A 19,057-nucleotide genomic window follows, 5' to 3' on the forward strand; every position below is an offset into this window, starting at 1 on the left:
TAGGAGTCTCTAAACTGCTCTTTAGCTGACGCTAATGTATACGGCGGCTATCGAAGCGCCTGCGGCCATCGCACGGTCCTCGCCGCATATGTGCTGAAGAAGGCCGAAGGAGACCTGGAATGCGTTCTTTCGCCTTGTGCAAAACAGTGAAGCATTCTAATTAGATGCTTCGCATACTTGCAGGAGGATTGAGCTCATGTATGTGCGAATATGTAAATGAGTATATGTGCATGTGTGCACATGGTCAGAAAGGAAAAGAAAGCAAGGGTGGGAGGTGAATAGTTTACACCAAGGGAGGAATTGTGTGCTGTGGTGGCTTTATTATTAATTTAGTTACTCTGTGTATTGCTTCACTGTTCATTCCCATGTTCCAATTCTTGCACATGAATAGTTTTACACTCTTGTGTAACTGCTCCTGAAATGAGCAGGATGATACAGGCCTCAATAGCAAAGCTGCATTTTGTTATAATTAAAAGGCAAACAGAGCTCACGTGACCCTGTATTAAAAGTATTGAATAAAATATCAATGTAGTGAAGATATTGCACAGTTTGTTATTGGCCACTTGATTAACATGTTTTTCATTTAAATTGTATTTATTTATTTATTTGTTTGTTTATTTAAACCCCAAACATTTTTTTTGAAAAGCACCGATAAATGCTGATAAAATAAATAAATGAAGATGGTCGACTATACTTTTAAGTTGTAATACCACCAATCACCACTCGATGGCAGACATGTATATAGTTGCACTGGGTCTTATACTGCCATCTACTAAAACTGGAATACATTTTGGGAGAATTTAGAATCAAATGCAGGACAAACACTGTACCTCAATAATATTACAACCATTATACAGTAAAAAAAAAAAAAAGTAATTACTAGTAGAAGTTCAAGTGTCATGCAAACAACTTCTAACCTGGCAGAGAAACAACCAACTAAACAAACAAGCTTTTGAAAAACTCACAAATCACTTTCCTCGTTTGTTCCTCTAAAAGCTTTTGCCATTGAGGAAGAGAAATGTGAGTTTGATGGTGCCAGTACACTCGCGCCTTTGTTTTGGCTGGCTGTGATGCACCCCTTGTCTGCGAGGAAGCTACGGTTGATCTATGAGGAGCGAAAAGAAACCTCCACTCCTGCACAGGCAGCATGTGCCGATATGATCTCTCTACACCGCCTCTGTGATTATTACTGCGCCATATGTCGCGATACCGAGTATCCTAAAGTCAGCTCGGTGATGTGGAAAATCTCACCCTTAATTGGGAACATCGAAAAAGATTCTTTGATTGACATGAGGATGACGCTTAATAGTTAAACATTGCGTTAAATGAATCCTATTGGATTCTGGATTGTAAGAGATTGAATAATGCGTGTATTTTCTCATAGCACAATTCAAAGGCATGCATCACATTAAAAAAAAATAGAATCAAACGACCCACAAGGACAAACCAAATGTGCTGAGCGTAACTTATTGGCAATAGCAGGCCATTCCAGTTGAATTTGACAGCTGCTGTGGCTGTAGTTGAGTGATCCCACTCTGCTCAATGTAGTGTGAATGAATCAGATGAATGTTATCACGCTGTAATGGGCCACTACCCATTGTGGTTGGGTTAAACGCTTTGTTGATTCCATGAATAGGCAACAGGGATAGAAGTCGAAAATGACAATTGGAACACTTTACTCACCTTCGTGACACCTTTTTATGATCCTGCGTGAATTTTTAAATGTGTGTACTAGTTCTAACATGACGTATTTACGAATGAAAGAGATTGCTTGAGGCAAGACGGGGGAAAACGGACTTTGAAATGTATTTCAAAACTGCAAGCTAAATAATTACATACACAAATCCTTGACAAATCTACAAAGTAAAAGCACAGCCTACTGTACGATAATTATGCTCCAATTGATTTTTGTGAAACTTATTCAAATAAATTATTCATATTTTCCTGGATTTCAAGACCAATAATTGAATCTAAAATACGCACAGCATCTTAATTATTCATGCACCTTACAACTCTTGACCTCTCTGCCCAGCAGCGACTCAGCATAACATTTAATATTGTTATTTGACACCAAATTACAGGTGACTCTCATGACCCGGATGGGCAAAGCATTTGAGTTCAATAAAGCAATGATGCTGCGCTGGAATGAATAAAAATCAGCTGCAGTTTGTCTTGTTCGATTTTCCTCACCACGTGGAGGTTATTTTACGCCATCTCATTCAAGCAGCAGGAAGAATTTGGTTTGGAAAAACATGCTCATGCAAAATTGATTTTCTTTGTTTTTGTTTGCATTTTAGCTGCAGGTGTGATTTTTATCTTCTTGGTTCCTTTTAAGATCTACAAAGTGGAGTGGATAGCATGTGAATCCAAACATTGCCATACTGAACAAAAATGTTCTTATTACCTGCAGATACAGTACTATTTTTTCCTATAGGACCGACTTTTTGATGTAAAATGAGGATCAGTCGGTTTATGTCATTTTCATGCAAGGCATATTAACTCATTCACTGCCATTAATTCATTAAAAAAAATAATAATAATAAAAATTAGGGGCAACAGGCTATTAATTTTTTTTAGCGTAATTAATTGCATGACTTCACTAGTTAACTCACAATTAATCACAAATTTTATATCTGTTCTAAATGTACAATAAAAACATTCTAGATTTTCATATATGTTAAAAAAGTGGAAAAAAATATTAAACGAATAGAAAAAGTTAAAATGAACTTTTGACGTTTATAGCCGTCAATGGCAGTGAAGGAGTTAACAATAACGGAGCATGACTGAATAATAATTGACGGAAATAGCTTTTATCAAGAGTAATTCGTATTTATTTGTGGTGCACAAAGTAGCTTTGTTTTTGTGACTGCGCAACATGATTTCAAGTCAACAAACCCCGTTGACCCCGAACATTAATGACACAATTAACATTCAGGGTCAATCAACACATCTATCGGTGCCATTGTCTCCATCAGAAAGCTAATTGTGTGAATGCGGATGTCAAGCAATGTTATTAGCAAGGAACACTTGTAAATGGCCTTTTGCACTACTTCAATATGCTAATGCCCCATTTAGGAAGAGCAACATTTTTTGTTAGTCCGACGCATTAGCATTTTAGAAATGCAACTCTCGCTGATTCACAAAATCACCTAGTTGCGAATTTTTTTCCACAGAACATAAAAAAAACATTTTATTTTCCTGCTTGTCTACATTATTTTGTGCTTTTTCGGTAATGTTCTAAAATGCCGCCAAAACACCCTGCTCCTTTTTAAGGCTTCTGGCAAACAACCTAAGCACCTGAAGGTTATGACGCTCCAGGAGAAGTTAAACCTCATAGTCATGAACAAAGAGGAAACAGTTATGCCGCAGTATCCCGCCATTATGGCATGAACGGGAGTACCGTATGGTACATAAAGAAGAATGAAGCGGCGATAAGGAAGATCGTAGGAGCTAACTTTTATGGTAGTGCTAAGATGGTTACGATTGTGCACAATCAGCACATTGTAAGGATGAAGTCTGAGGAGAAGGCAAATAAACTCTATAGTGTTCCCAAACTATATTGTGGTTCATTAAATGCTTCCCCAGGGGCTGTAACGATACAATATCAAAAGTGAAAATCGTGACACAAAACTGTCTTTGAAACGGCAGAATTGTTTGTGCCTTCAATGCAGATACAGTCATAAACTCAAAGTGCTTCTAAACTTAATAAATATATATATATTTAAGTTATTATTATTATTATAATACAAAATATGATGATGTCCTTATTTGTAAACCTTGAATGTGGTCCATGATGAAAATGATACCCCAGATTTACATGATTAAGAGTAGTACTGTATTTGTTGCATTTATTTAGACTTTTTTTTATATATATATAAAATTGGTCAATATTGTGCAATATATATAATCAATTAATAAATGAATTAAAGTATTGTAGATATTACTATAAAAGTATTGGGCAAGACAAAGCAGCTTTATTCATAGTGCATTTCAATGTGCTTCATATAATACAAAAAATATAACATGTAAACACATTTACAAACAAAATATTTTAAGATATTTAAAAACAAGATTGATGGTTAATTTTAATTATATTACAGAAATGATAAATGACAATCATTCGTTTATTACTAAATTAAACAATATTACTTAAACATTTTAACATTTTTTTAAACCTCATATACAAATTATCTATGACATCTGTTCATTAAAAAAAATAAAATAAACAATCAAAATTATATATTTTTTTATGGCTACTCATCCCTACATGTTTAAGCCACGAGACTATAACTGCTTAAATCCCACTGAGATGTGCTAGCTACCAGCTAGCTTGTGAGCTAATAGACATTCGAGCACTTCCTGCTAGTTATAAACTCACAATGTTTTGCGGTTCAAAACATATCATGGCAGGCTGAATAACACATAACGCTTGGGACTTTAAATAACGACACAGATTAAATGCGCCATCCACGGAAGATGCTCGGGGTGTTGACATATAGCTAGCTAGCTAGCAAACAGTATGCTGTGTGTAGCGATAGAAAATCCTCCCAAAAAGACAAATCGTCTTCAATCGTATTCTTTGACATTCATTTAGGCAACATTCAAATCTCGCTGATGCTAATAAGAAATTATTATTGTTGTCCATTAATTTTTTTTTTTTTTTTGATAAATGCTGATTTCGAGCATTTATTGTTAGGCCTTTGTGATTTTGACTCAACTTATGGTATAGTTAAATGTTGAAGTTTTTGGTTTTACGCATGATAAAGGCAAATAGGAGAGGGGAGGAGATGATATTTGCTTGGTTTAAAACCAATACACATTTACTAGGTAGAAATCATTGCACAGGCTCAAGCTGACTTTTTTTTTTTTTGTTATATTTTCAATTGGACATGAACTCTGCTGCCGTGTTCCTTTTTCAAATATCAATAGTACACTCTCACGCTGTGTTGAAGGCCTGTTTCCGAGCTTGAAGCTCACAGGGTTGTTTTTCTTTGCTATCTTGACATAAGTGTTTTAGCCCGCTCATTAAGGTATTGTGTCTCACCTCCTCGTGGTTTCTAAAATGTCAATAAGAACCATTGTGGCGGTTGTGAATTGGCTGTATGGAGGTTATTGATGCCGGTTTTCCTGCCGGCGCGCACAGTTTGAGGGGCTTTAAAGTTTAAGAAAACACTGCAGTATATGTACACCTCATACGGGGTCATTGTATTAGGTGAATTATTGCACGAGTGTTAATTCAAACTGTCATTTCTTGGCATGATTCAGCAGGCTTGGTTTAACGCCTCTGACATAAATGTCATAGTACTCTGGTTGGTGGCCTGGTGGGTGGTGTCTGGTCGGTGCTGGATTTCACTTTCCTTTCTTTTCTTTGGTCCTTCCTCGGGTCTCCTGACGGCCTCACGACTCTGGCTGGAAGTGTTCGGTTTAGGTGAACGGTATGGGATTTTTTAATAGGTTTTAGGTGAACTAATGAATACACGCACGCACGCACGCACACATGCACATGCACATACACATGCACATACTCACCCACATACAAAAAAAAAAGACAGCAGTGATGATGACATGTCAAATCGGTAAAATTACCGAATGAACAATACTGAGCTCTGGAAAAAAAAAAATAATAATAATAATATATAATAAAATCTAATAATAAATAAATAAATAAAAAATAAATAAAAATAAATGTCATAGTCCGACATCAGTTTCAGCAAAGGACTTGAATGTAACAATTACATAAAGGGAGCAAGGCTACACCCCGAGTTGATTGCTAGTCAGATCTAGAGACAGACAACCATACACACTCACATTCACACTGTCACCGAGTGGGAAGCGAACTCACAAAAGCCAGGCCAATGTACTACTACACCACCAGTGACGCTTTGAACTTAATTCTGTAAATAACATCCATACGCTTCCACCCCCCCGCTATCTGCTTCTCCCGTTTTTTTCCCATCGGGAGGACGAGCTATAAATTAAAGCGGGGAATTACGGCTAACAGTTGGAATAAATTAAGGCACTTTTGCGTCTGTAAACACTGTAACGCTGTCTGACTGCATAATTACACTCCTACTCCCACTGAGCGGCGTGGAGGGAGGGGAGATAAGGAGGGAAAAGCAGCATAGATGGAGAATGGTGACAGTAGGGAGGAGAATAATGAACTAAATGTCACACGGGCGGTCAGATATTAACACTCGCTCCTTTTCCGGGTCCTGGATGCTGAGCTCTCCTCCAGATTAGGGAGAAGGGGAAAGGTGACTTTGAACATGAGCATCCCACTCGCCCCTTTGTTCCTGATACTTACCATGCTGCATGCAAACAACACACGTCCGGCCTTGTTGTCAGACACATTTGAAGATGCATATCAAATAGCACTCAAACGGCCACTTAGATGTCTAACTACAATGTGTTGATGATAAATTATATTTACCACCACAATGGACTGCCATCCAATCGATTGCAAAAGGATCAAGGAAAGGAGTTTAGGACATCCGCCAAGACAACAAAAACAAAGCATCAGTTCTTTTTGTAAGGCAAAAACAATAAAGCCAGCCGGGCGTTAGCATTTTGTTGTTGATTGCTGTTTGTTATGCAATTTTTTTCTTATTATTAATGTAGACCTGATACTACCTGTGAACTGAAGGAAAATTAACTCATTCACTGCCATTGACGGCTATAAACGTCAAAAATTCATTTGAACTATTTCTATTTAACATTTTTTTCCCACTTTTGTTAACAAGAGTATAAAAACCTTGATTTTTTTTAAATTGTACATTTAGAACAGATATGAAATTTGTAATCAATCACGAGTTAACTACTGAAGTCATATGATTTAATTACGATTAAAAACTTTAATCGCCTGACGCCCCGAATTTTATTAATATTTTCTTTCTTTTTAAAAAAAAAAATCATTCACTGCCATTGACTGCTATAAACGTCAAAAATTAATTTCAACTATTTCTATTAGTTTAACTTTTTTTTTCCACTTTTGTTTACAAGAGTATGAAAACCTAGATTTTTTTTTATTTTACATTTAGAACAGATATAAAATTTGTGATTAATCGTTACAATCACCATTGTAAAGGCCAATGACAAGCACTAGAAAATATGTGCCATTTGTGGCATTAAGTTGCTTTTTTAAAGACAAATTGCGACAACCATCTAGTCACACTCAGCTCTTTCACTCTACCAGTTGATGATGATTTAGTAGTACACCATCGAACTTCGTTTGGATCACAGTTTTGCAGTGACTCACTGCAAAAAGTCACTTCGGCTGCTCACATGGCTAAACGTCGTCGTTACAGTGTCTAACGTCCCATTGCAATGCTCTCCCTCATACACAGAAGTATAAACTTGACAGATACGCCACAAGCACAAGAGTAGCTCCATTTTTATTTTTTTAGACCCGCTGAATCATTGATAGCATATGCTGATGCTCTGCATTGTGCTTTGAGGAGCTTTCTCATCTTTGCTAATACTCTTTTGTGTGGGATTTTTTTTTACTTGTCTCCCCAAATGAGAATCCTGCCCCCCCCACCCCCCACCCCCCCCGCCCCAAACACACACAGAAAAACACGATAGAGCAAGATCACACGAGGGGGGGTAAAAAGGCGTGCCGACATAAAATTACACAAGCCGATTCCTATCAAGCTCTCAAGATGACGGGTCTTGTTTTGAGCATGCGAGGCGTCAAATCTAAGCGGTTAGTCTGAGCTCCAATCCATTGGGGATTGACTGCACACCCCCTCACTCTGCCTGGTTCCTCCTTCAGTGAGCAGCGGTCCACATCACTCTGGAGACTGTGGCAGATGTGCAGTCAAATTGGGGAAAAAAAGTGTGCAAATGATTACACAAAAGCACAACTGAACATAAAACATATCGTGGTTTTTTTTGTTTTTTTTGGAGTCCATGCAAATCCTGTAGAGCGATGCGATTCTGATTTCATTCACAAAATAGCATGTGTCTATGCATAGAAAACAGAAAGAGGAGAGAGGGAGAGAGAGAGAGAGAGAGAGAGAGAGAGAGAGAGAGCTGTGTGCCTCTTTCACCGTTAATCCTCTCCATCCTTTAGCTTCAGTCTGCCTCTTCTCTCCGAGGGAAATAAAAGCACGTTTCTGCGTCTCTTGAGCTTTATCCCCACCTCTCCTACGTGACATTAGAGCGCCGGCATATTTTTTTTTTTGCAATCCCACAAAGGGGCACGCATGAGCGAGCACTGCTGCCTCCGACGACTAATTGCTATAATAAGTTGGCCGGCGCACGTTTTTACGAGTATGTAGGCAGTCCAGTGCCGCATCGAGGAGATTCAGGGGCGGAGGGAGCATCGCTCGCCGCTTCATGAGAAGCTGGCAGCTTCACCATCACGCGGACCAGACAGTCACCGATCCGCCGGAGCATTCCTCCTAATCGAACCGGCCACAATATATGGGAATACAAAACTAGCCAAGCTTGTGGTCACACCTGGCGAGGGACCCGTGCAGCGAGCGTCTTTGCACCCGTGACAGAAGGAGAGCGACGGCATCCCTCCGGTAGGTGATACTTGATTGACGTGCGTGCAACTGCCAATATTGTGTTCGTCATTCGATCCGACCACATTCGCACCTCGTTTTGTGCATTACAAGCGGACATCAACGCACTATTTGGCAATCTTGTGTACTGCTATACCCGTCAAACAATACAATCGACTTGTGCCAGAGCCAGATCACTTGATTGAGGATGCAGGTTTAGCTGGCGGGTTTGACAGTGTGATCCGAATAGGCCCCATTCTTTTTATGTTTATTTAAAAAGCAGACAAGATGCGTTAGATAATTTTAAAATTGAAGTTTAGCATTGGGTGCAGCCTGTTTGGTGAAGGAAAGTTAGATGCCCCCCCCCCCCCCCCAAAAAAAAAACAAAAACCGTAGCCCGTCACTGGTATGGAAATAAATTCTAGCAGTCACATGAGTTCTGCTTCATGCTTCCTCTTAAGCCACGCCCCCAACGCCAGGTACCCATTTGATTGCTGTGATGGACGTGAGCAGAAATACTGCATAAATCAGCCCTGCAGCAGCGCCCCGCTCCCTCTCACCATTAACTTGTCATTAAGATGGTAAAACTGTCTCATTTTATGACAGCGACGAATGAAATCAACAAAGATTGTCAATCAGATCAACAGGGAGGGGCTCCGTGTTTGCTGAATCAGCAAAAATAAAATGCACCCGATAGGAAAAGTCAGTTTCAGTGCATCCTGCCTGGCGTCTTTGTATGATGTAAAGGCAGTCAATTGGATTGATAAACCTACCCAACTCCTCATGGCCACCGAACGGCTATATCAAGATTGATTGGTCAAATGAGCACTTCCGATATATAAAAACTAGCAATAGGAACGATACACGTGTGGATAAAGGACGGCAGTAGATTGAAGCGATCTCGACTTAACCTGCATGTACATGCATATCGAGCGGCTGTTGGACAAACAGATGGCGTCTCCAAAGGAGACCATCTTGTGAAAGTTGGATGAGGTCTTCTTGGACGGGCAACCCTTGGACGTTCGGGAGCTGAGGCCGACGTCCGGCAGTCACGGAGAGCAGCCTTGATTACCGGGAACTTAAAAAAAAATGAAAATCCTCAGACGCGCCTCGGCTGCCATGCTGCAGAGTGCTGCTGAATTGATTTGCATGCCTTATTCATACATCAATAGATACGCAAGCAATTGAAATTTGCAATTGTATGAGGAGCTCAGACAAAGATGGTCATTAGTCAGTCTTGTCTTTGCATCTCATTACTAAAAGAACAGCCAGTGGACGAAAACCTCCGCCGAGGGTGAACAGTCAACAAAATGGGGAAACAATTGTGTTGCATTGCGATTGTTAGTCCGAATGCAGTAGCAGGCTACTTACTGGTTTATGTGACTGATAAAAGGCAACAGGGACAGCATCGATTTCAACTCCATTGCGACTCAGGGTTGTTTTACACCTGCTGTTCCCGGAGACACTGGATGAGTTTGGAAATTTACGGTGCTTTCCTTTTAATCAAACTTGAGTTCATTTCCCTCGTTAGCGCAGTTCAGTTGGACTGGTGTGACCAATGCAAGCGAACTCTGGTGCAGATCAGATCAACCGGTCCGAGATGCGGTCTGGGCACAGTGTAATGAGTAGACCGAATTTTTACCTAAACGTAGTATTCTGTTATCCTCTTTTGTATTCTGCGGTGCAGCGTGAGTAGTAGCGCAGCAGTATTAGCATTAGTAGCTAACAGGATGGCTATGCTATCATTGCGTTAATGTAACTTCACCTAGCATATAAACAGCGTAGGCTTAATGGACAACTTTGGTTTAGTATGTTTACAGGAAAACATTTTCTTTAGTGTTTGTTCATCGACTTGTTCGCTGCCATTAACGGCTATAGACGTCAACAAATAATTTGAACTATTTCTATTAGTTTAACATGTTTTCCACTTTTGTTAATCAGTGTATGAAAACCTAGAAATAAATTATTGTACATTTAGAACAGATATAAAATTTGTGATTAATCGTGAGTTAACTAGTGAAGTCATGCGATTAATTACGAAAAAAATGTAATCGCCTGACGCCCCTAATTTTTAATAAAAAGTAATTTTAATTATTATTATTTTTAAACATTTTTAATAATCTTTTTTTTTAAATAAAAAAGATTATAAAAAATTAGGGGCGTCAGGCGATAATTTTTTAAAATCATAATTAATTGCATGACTTCACTAGTTAACTCACAATTAATCACAAATTTTAAATCTGTTCTAAATGTACCCCAACATTTATTTTCTAGGTTTTCATACTCTTGTTAACAAAATTGGGATTTTTTTTTTTAAAAAAACTAATAGAAATAGTTAAAATGAATTTTTGACGTCTATAGCCGTTAATGGCAGCGAATGAGTTAATAGGCAAATATTTTTTTCAAAGCCAAGCTCCCTTTGTCTGTTGTGGTTTCTTTTCACATAGTAAAGAATTAAATCAAACCAAAAATAGATCTCTGCAAGCCACCTGCAATCACCATCTCCTCTGATTGGTCACAACAATGTAAACAGCATTTACTATAACCTAATAATTATCAGGACTAAGAAAGACATCCTGATGCTATTGGACGACATGTTGACCATGAAAAAGCCCAACCAAAGATGTGTTTTGGTTGGTGAATCGTCTCGTGCTTATACGCTACATTTCTGTCACCATTATCGACAGACCTGTTTTGTTTATTTGCTAGTTGGATCCGATCAAGGTTGCATTATTTCCACAGTACAACCAAACCACGCCAAGGTAGATTAAGTCTGAACAGCTTACCTGTTTTTAAATTTTAAAACAGTCAAACCATTGCTATGCTAATAGCTACACATATCTGCGGTCATTTACGATTGTGTATTCAAATGACATGCAAATTAACAAGCAATAAATTCCATCTTTACTTGGCATCCTGTTGGCGATTACGGACTATTTTGCCAAGTGAAGAGCTGTATTCAAAATCATTGGTGATCATTTTTAATGCAACAATCCAAGTCCAAAGTCTGATTGCTTTACCCTGGTCTTTGCCACGTACAAGTTGTTTGACAGTTGTACATGACCGAAGAAAAAAAAAGGGGCTTTAAAGGTTTCACAGGAACAAAATAACACCAGACTTACAAGGGTGCTTGATACCTTCTACACATTTAGTAAGTGTCAGTCTTGCCTCAAAGCAACTTTACTATATCAGACCGAAATGATGCAGTTATTTAGCTCTACCAAACTGCAAACTGTCTGCCTTCTGTCAGTGCTTCTTAATCACACTGGGAATATCTGAATTAGCTGCCTTTTAAGCCATTACGAGCGGAGGCATTTTATCCATGACAACACAGTAAATATAACAACACATCTTCTATTTGTTGCCAGGGAAAATAGTTATGGTGAAGTTAGAGGTATGAAATAATAACAATTCATAGATATCAATATTTTCTTCATTCTTGGATATTACAATCATATGAATGGCCTGTTTGCTATCTAAGATGGAATCCAACATGTGTGAATGTTTTCTCGCAAATATTCACAAGAAATTCTCAGCACCTCATCGGTTGAGATTCCTAGAAAATGCTTGTTGTCGTGAGGCGTTCACCGGTTTTGATGTTCAAATGAAAGGCGGTCCCGGGCAATTTGCAGGAGTAGAAACGCGGCTTTCTTCTGCTTTGCTTTAAGGTCTTAAGGGGAGGAGGGTGGGAAGGGAGAGGAAAAGGAGAGGAGGTTGATGTTGGTACCCTTGCTACAAGCGTCTGTGCTGAGCTGGACAGCCTCCATATTAGACCTTGGCGACAAATTCACCTGGTGCACATTTGCAGGGTAAACATCTTATAGACCTCCAGCCAAATGAGCACCAATTTCAAAAAAAAAAAAGGGCTCTCTTTTTCATATGAACTCTTTCTTTCTGATGATAAATCCTCTATTGCTTGATTTCTACGGGAGCGAAGGCGTCACATCCTCTTCCACATGCGACATTCTGTGCCGCTATTCGTATATTTCATTGCAGAAGACTTGGCAATGCTGCCTTTCATAGATTTATTCAGACATATATTGTAAACCTGCTGCCATCCTGTGCAGCAGACGTGGGTTTTATGAGTGCTATTTATTTGGCAGATTCGGAGAGGCTCTATCAGCAAACCTAAATCCTTCCTGAGCAAATAAATTGCAAATGAATAGAAATGGTGAAAACAGTTCTCTAATTGACATGTTAAGTTTGATGATTGTAAGTCAGCATAAAATACAGTTTATTAACGGGAAGTGAGAGAATATTCTTTTGACTTGGACAAAGTGACAGACCTCTTGCACATAGAGATTGACATCCTCAGTGTTGACTGATGCGAGAGGTATTCAATGAATAACAAAAACTCTGTTTGCCTCAATAATAAACAAACCCTTACATGCCATTTGACCAAGGCAGAGTGATTCAGCAACCGGGGCAAATGACTTGAATGATGATTTTAGCCTTCCCCTCCCACCGCTGTAGTTTGAATCTGTGTAGTGTCTATCGAAAATAAATTGTTCCACGGGCTAAATTGCTTCCAAGGAAGACACATGACTAGCCATAATTTTACGTCTCAGCAGGCAAGTTGATTTAAAAAAACAGATGTGAGGGAAGTTAACAACGTGATTATTAAGGGACGGGCTAAATAATTGACCTTTGTAGTGCTCAATTAACGGCATAAACTTGCTCTTTTGAATGTGAAATGGATAATGTGTCTTAGGGCTAACATTTGCTAGCAGGCTAGCTACTATGTTTTGCTAAATTACTCAATGAAAACAAAACAAAAAAATCTACAAACCTGTGATAAAACTGAGTCTGCCTCAAACCTGATGATTGTGGTTTGCTAAGGGTGACCAGATTTTCAAAAATGAAAAAGCGGGATGCTATAATTTCATTCAATTATAATTTGCCGCATATATTTTTAAATTAATTTTTAGAGCTTTCAAACAATTAAAAATTTTAATCAGATTAATCGCATCTTCGAATTTTGAACTCATTCACTGCCATAAATTCATTTAAGAAATGATTATTAAAAATGAGGGGTGACAGGCGATTAACATTTTTAATTGTAATTAATCACATGACTTCACTACTTATCTCAAGATTAATCAAAAAAATTTCATCTGTTCTAAATGTACAATAATTTTTTTTCTAGGTTTTCAGACTCTTAACAAAAGTGGTAAAAAAAAAAAAGTGAAACTAATAGAAATAGTTCAAATGAATTTTTGACGTCTATAGCCGTCAATGGCAGTGAATGAGTTAAAAGCCACCCTGTTAACCCCTTTTCTTTTGTCAAAATTGTGAAAACAAAGGAGCTGTCTGAGGACATCAGAAGTGCAATTATTCGCAAACACAAGACCCCCAAAGGGCAAAGAGCCATCTCCAAAGACTTTTGTAGCCCTGTTTCAGTAGTGCGTGTTATTATGAAGTTTGACGAGCATGGAACTGTTAAGAACCTCCATGGACGTGCTATATCTATATCATATTATGCCACCAGTCGGTGTTGCCATCTTTTCCATACAACTATTCACGTCATCCACTTAATTTATCCTCCTCGCCCACAGGTTCATATGCATTAATAAACAAAGTAAAAAAAAACAAAAAAACATTTGGGTATTTTTAGTGCCACAACATCAAACACATTTTTGTCATCTTTTTTTTCATTTTAAGTCGGTAGTAGTCACTCACTGACTTTTTGCCAACTGAGCACCCTTTGTTAACAAACATTGTGGAAGGTCTTTTGGGTGAATAGCAAATTTCATATGGTCTGATTTCACTGTTATCTTGCATTATGTTGCCAGGCTAGCATCTTGCGCTAAGTAGTTAGCACATCTACACGTCACATTTGTAAGGCGTAGGGTACTCCGGCTTCCCAGCATATTCTAAAAATATACGTGATAGACTGAATACTTTAAATTCCCCAACCTGTAGGTGTGAGTGTGAATGCCCCCCCGTCTTAAGTCAGCTAGAATTGGCTCCGGCTCACCCGCATCGAAAACGAATGGATTATGTAGCCGCATAAACGGGGCAAATAATGAACACAGCAGGACAGCTATAGCTATTCTACGCAGCAAAATACTATAATACAATTGTTTAATATTTTGCTCGTCATGTAGGTCTACCTAATGAAGTGGCCGACTACAAGTCCGTACCTTGCTAAGGAACATGTAGGTAACTGTTAAATTGTGACCTGGTTTGACAAATCACTACACGCGTCAATGAAAAACAAGAGCTGTTCAGTGACTGAGGTTAATGTCAAACATGAACAGCTTTACAAATTACCAGCAACACAATCGTCCCCCCCCCGCCCCAAAATTATGACTATAGTTCCCATCTGCGGACTAAAATTTCCACTGTGCTTCAGTGAACACAGACGATGCTGCCTCACAACGTTTTGTCCAACAGAAATGCAGACTCATCCGTGCACATGTTTAACAAAAATGGTTGAGGGCTACTGGGGTTGATGATACCCGCAGTTCTATGTGCCGCTACAGCCACATAGACCAATACATAAACCCCTTGAGCCTGTGATCGGATCGATTGTAAAGTTGAATCTCACAAACAAAGATGAGAGATGAACAATTTCAGGGGGAAAAAAAAAGAGCAAACATCAGCTACCTTCCCTCCCCTGCCCTGTTTCACTCTTGCAGTATGTGCACGTCCTTCCCCGAGCACATCAGCTGCAATGCTGATATAACCGTTTACTGTGGTTTTTCGGCTTAAACGTGGCCTCTTATAGATAGTGCCTTATTCAATTGTCTATGTATGTTGACTGTATATATTGGAGAATTTAAAAAAAAAAAAAAAAAAATCTATTTTTTCTCTCTATTTTTTTCTTCTCCTAAGTGCAAGTGATTAACAGTGATTGTGTAATTTATTATTATTATTATTATATTTTTTGCTATTATTATTATTATTATATATTTTATTTTATTTTAATCATTGTGCACACATCTATGTCCTTAGTAAAGCCTGTAAATATAGAAAATCAGTTTCTATGAAAGAGCTTATTTATTATTATTTCCACACACAAGACCGGATGATGAAAAAATAAATAAAATAAAAAATAAACATTCCCTGCCTGTTTTCCCTTGTTAGATGTTTGGTAGATGAGGGGAATTTTTTTGTTTTGTTTTAGTGTAGCATTTAAAATTTCGCATTTCAACCAAGTCAAGCTTTGTGTTTTTTTTCCTAAACACACTTTGGCAGTTACAACATGAATAACGGGAAATCCAACCTATTAAATACTAATATACCATGAGAGGTGAGAAGTATGCCGTTCATATCAGCATTAAAGACTCATAAAGTAACGGCTCATATTAAAAGGGAAATCTTCACAAGCAAAAAAATCCAAAAGATTTTTATGTCAAAGCACCCTGACACACACTGCTGTAATGAATCTAAAACCGTGTCCTTGTGACGCACTGATTCATGCACGCTTTAACCTCATCATTATATTATATTGTAAAAGAGTAGAAAACTGACTTTTCATATGGTATTACTATTTAGTAGCATTTGCGCCTTTAGCAGTGCTTCTCGAATAAGGGTGTGGGCCCCCGGAACATTTTTTTTTTCCTGTACGAGAATAAAATGTAATTACACATTCGCAACAGTAGGTGGCAATGGTGCTCTCATTGTCAGAGCTCCTCTGCAAAGGCGACATACAACAATTTTAAACACAAATAGTTCCTGGGGGGGCCTTAAAAAATAATCACCGTTTTAAAGCAAACTCAGAAATTTCCTGATGTGATGTATCATACTAGATTATCCACTTAATTCGTTTTTATAATCTCAGTTTTGCATATCAGGTCTGTATAGCAAACCAGTGGTCTGTCTTTTGTAGTCACAGTTTTCACAATCGTCATCTGTCATTTGTTTGTTAATGTTTCTTTTTAGCAAGAATCGCTAATAGCCGTGATCAATTTGATAATAGTGAAATCTTTATAGTGTTTCATTTTTGGTTCAATGCCTTTCCACAATGAGGTTGTTTGTCACACTTAATGACGAATTCTAACATGTCCTTATGACAAACTTTGTCATAACTGACGTAATGAGCCACATCACATGCTGGCCTAATTAGCGAAAAGAGCATTTGAAAGGATTTATTGCAAGTTTGTTATAAATCTCGCTAAAATTCGTTTTTTTTTTTTTTTCTTATTGTACAGAGGGGAAAGTCTGCCCTAATTAGTTGGATGAGTACTATAATGAATACATTAATTTGCTGTGGGTAAACCTGTGTTCCTCTGCAAACAAAGCTGTTCTATTCTGTGTGGTTACGATCACGGCGAAGTGATTTCAATACGTGCATTTGAATAACTGTGCTACGACCCGCATATTGTGATCCCATTTTCCATTAACGTGAGAAATGGTTCTATTTACTTTCTGTCTCATTCTCCCCTTTTTTTCATTTCACCATTGTATCCTCCTCGCTCTCCCCTCAGAAGTCAACCTCTCTCCTTCTGGCTGCCATGTTTTTTTTTTGTTATCGTCAAAAACAAAATGAGAAAGCATGAGAGCGAGAGGACGCCTCGGGGTTTGTGTCCTCGCATCTTCGCCACTCTCTTCATCTTCCACCCCTCCCCGTGTTCTTTATCTTCCATCTATGTGAGTGACAGCTGGCAGCCAGTAGGGTACAGTGGCCATGCCAACCCGAGTGCACATTTTTGCCAAGTGACTTGAGAAAATGCACACTTGAGCGTGACTGCCTCATGCGTGCTGGAGTTGAGAATCCCCCCACGTACTTTATTGCTTAGCTTTAACACGTGAACGCCCCGTTCCTCACATTCTTAGATAATAAAACATGGCAAAGGTTTGTCCAGAGTAATGAATCCATTGTTATGGGTTCAATGCTTTGAGTGGTAATGCATGACCGTTTATTTAAAAAAAACAACATTGGACTGAGAATACATCAAGATACAAGATGATAGCATTCTAACTGTTTGCACAAGATAATGTGATTCAAAATAAGAACCTCATCACAAAATCAGCTGTTTATAAATATTATAATGTATAGTTTTGTTAAACAAGCAAACATTCATTATATAGACCAGGGATTGACAACTTAACTCACATGTGTCAAGATCCGGTCCTCGAGGGCCTGAGTCCTGCAAGTTTTCAAGGTTTCTCTACTCCAACACGCCTGATTAATTGATCAGGATATTTATCAGGCTCCTGCAGAGCTTGCTGATGAACTTAAATAGGAATCAGCTGTGTTGAACGGGGGAAACCTCTAAAACATGAATTACTCTGGCCCTCGAAGACCGGACTTTGACACCGCTGACTTAACTCATTTGTTCCCAAACACGTTTAAAAACGTTCTATTTTAAATATTGTCATGGTCCCAAAAACGTGTTTATATGTTTTTTTTAATGCTAGAGCATACAGAAGGCTTTGATGCAGCCTCTGAGCTGAAGAGATTAAAGCAATAGTAGTTATTACAAAAAGTCAACTTTATTTATATAGCACCGTATCATTTAAAGAAACAACTCAAAGTGCTTTACATGTGAAAAAAAGAGAGTATAAGAGATCAGCTGGAGCCATTTTGCAAAAAGGCTCTTTTCCCCACAGTTTTAAAGAGATTTGTGAATAATTTTGAAACTTAGCTATACTGTATTCTAATGCCAATTGCTGCAAAACAGAAACAGATAGATAAATACTTTTATCCCCTGGTGAAAGAAGAGACTCTAATCTTACTTTTGGTAGGTGTCATGTTTTTATAGCTAAAGAACACAATATTCTGTGGGCCTTGAAAAATCAGTCAATAACCAGTAAAACAGCTGGGAGCAAAGGGGGTGGCTTCAGTGAAAATGGCTGCGAGTGAATGAGTTAATACGCAATTTTTCATCAGTGCTAAAACTCTGCTAAAACCGTATGACAAAAATACTATTTTAGATATGGATGAAGTACGAGCACATGTGCGAAATACGTGCATTTAGTTTTAGTTTTCTCAATGTAGAAAAGATGCAATATCCTAACCCAAGAACAAACGGTTTGAAGTAAACAAAATTCTCTCGATAAAGCTCTTGCATTGCAGAGCATCGCGAACGTGACCGTGATGTTGTGGCAGGTTGTGTCCTGTTCTGTTTCTAAGTATGAATTAAGTAGGCTATAATTCTCCAGTTATTGTTTTATAGTTACCAGTGCACTAAATGTCAATTCAGGCAATTTGCAACACAGAATTTTTCATTGTCTATCTGGTCCTAATATTATGGTGGGTTGCTGTGTATTCCTTTTTGGTTACGATTTCATGAACTTGTTTTTTCATGACTTTTCGCAAGATACCGCAAGTACTTCTGTACTGTTATGACTGCTTTCTTGCTCACGTAGCCCTTTTCTGTTCTCCTCTATTAAAGACTTATGCTCCAGGGTTTATAGCACACAGTAAAAAGAGCGCTCTTGTAATGATCCTGCAATATGCAAACAGCACCTTCTACTATACAAACAGTGTTTGCCTACCCCCCCCCCCCCCCCCTCATGCAAAAACTCTCAAGCTTCACACAAGACAGCAACACGACAGATGCAAAGCTGAGTCTTGAATATGTGAAAATCAAACTGCCCGA

At 38.4% G+C, this 19,057-nt stretch overlaps 1 protein-coding gene across 1 annotated transcript in view; it reads left to right on the plus strand.

Annotated features, from left to right (window-relative positions):
- The first annotated feature begins 8,076 nt into the window (after nt 1–8,076).
- The window catches only part of flrt1a (fibronectin leucine rich transmembrane protein 1a), a 47,272-nt gene continuing 36,291 nt past the window's right edge, over nt 8,077–19,057 (plus strand). The window contains exon 1 of the mRNA XM_077547437.1: nt 8,077–8,528. The gene's annotated coding sequence lies outside the window, so the exon portion shown is untranslated. The remainder of the gene's footprint in view (nt 8,529–19,057) is intronic.

This window comes from Vanacampus margaritifer, chromosome 16, assembly GCF_051991255.1.
Source record: "Vanacampus margaritifer isolate UIUO_Vmar chromosome 16, RoL_Vmar_1.0, whole genome shotgun sequence".
NCBI lineage: Eukaryota > Metazoa > Chordata > Actinopteri > Syngnathiformes > Syngnathidae > Vanacampus > Vanacampus margaritifer.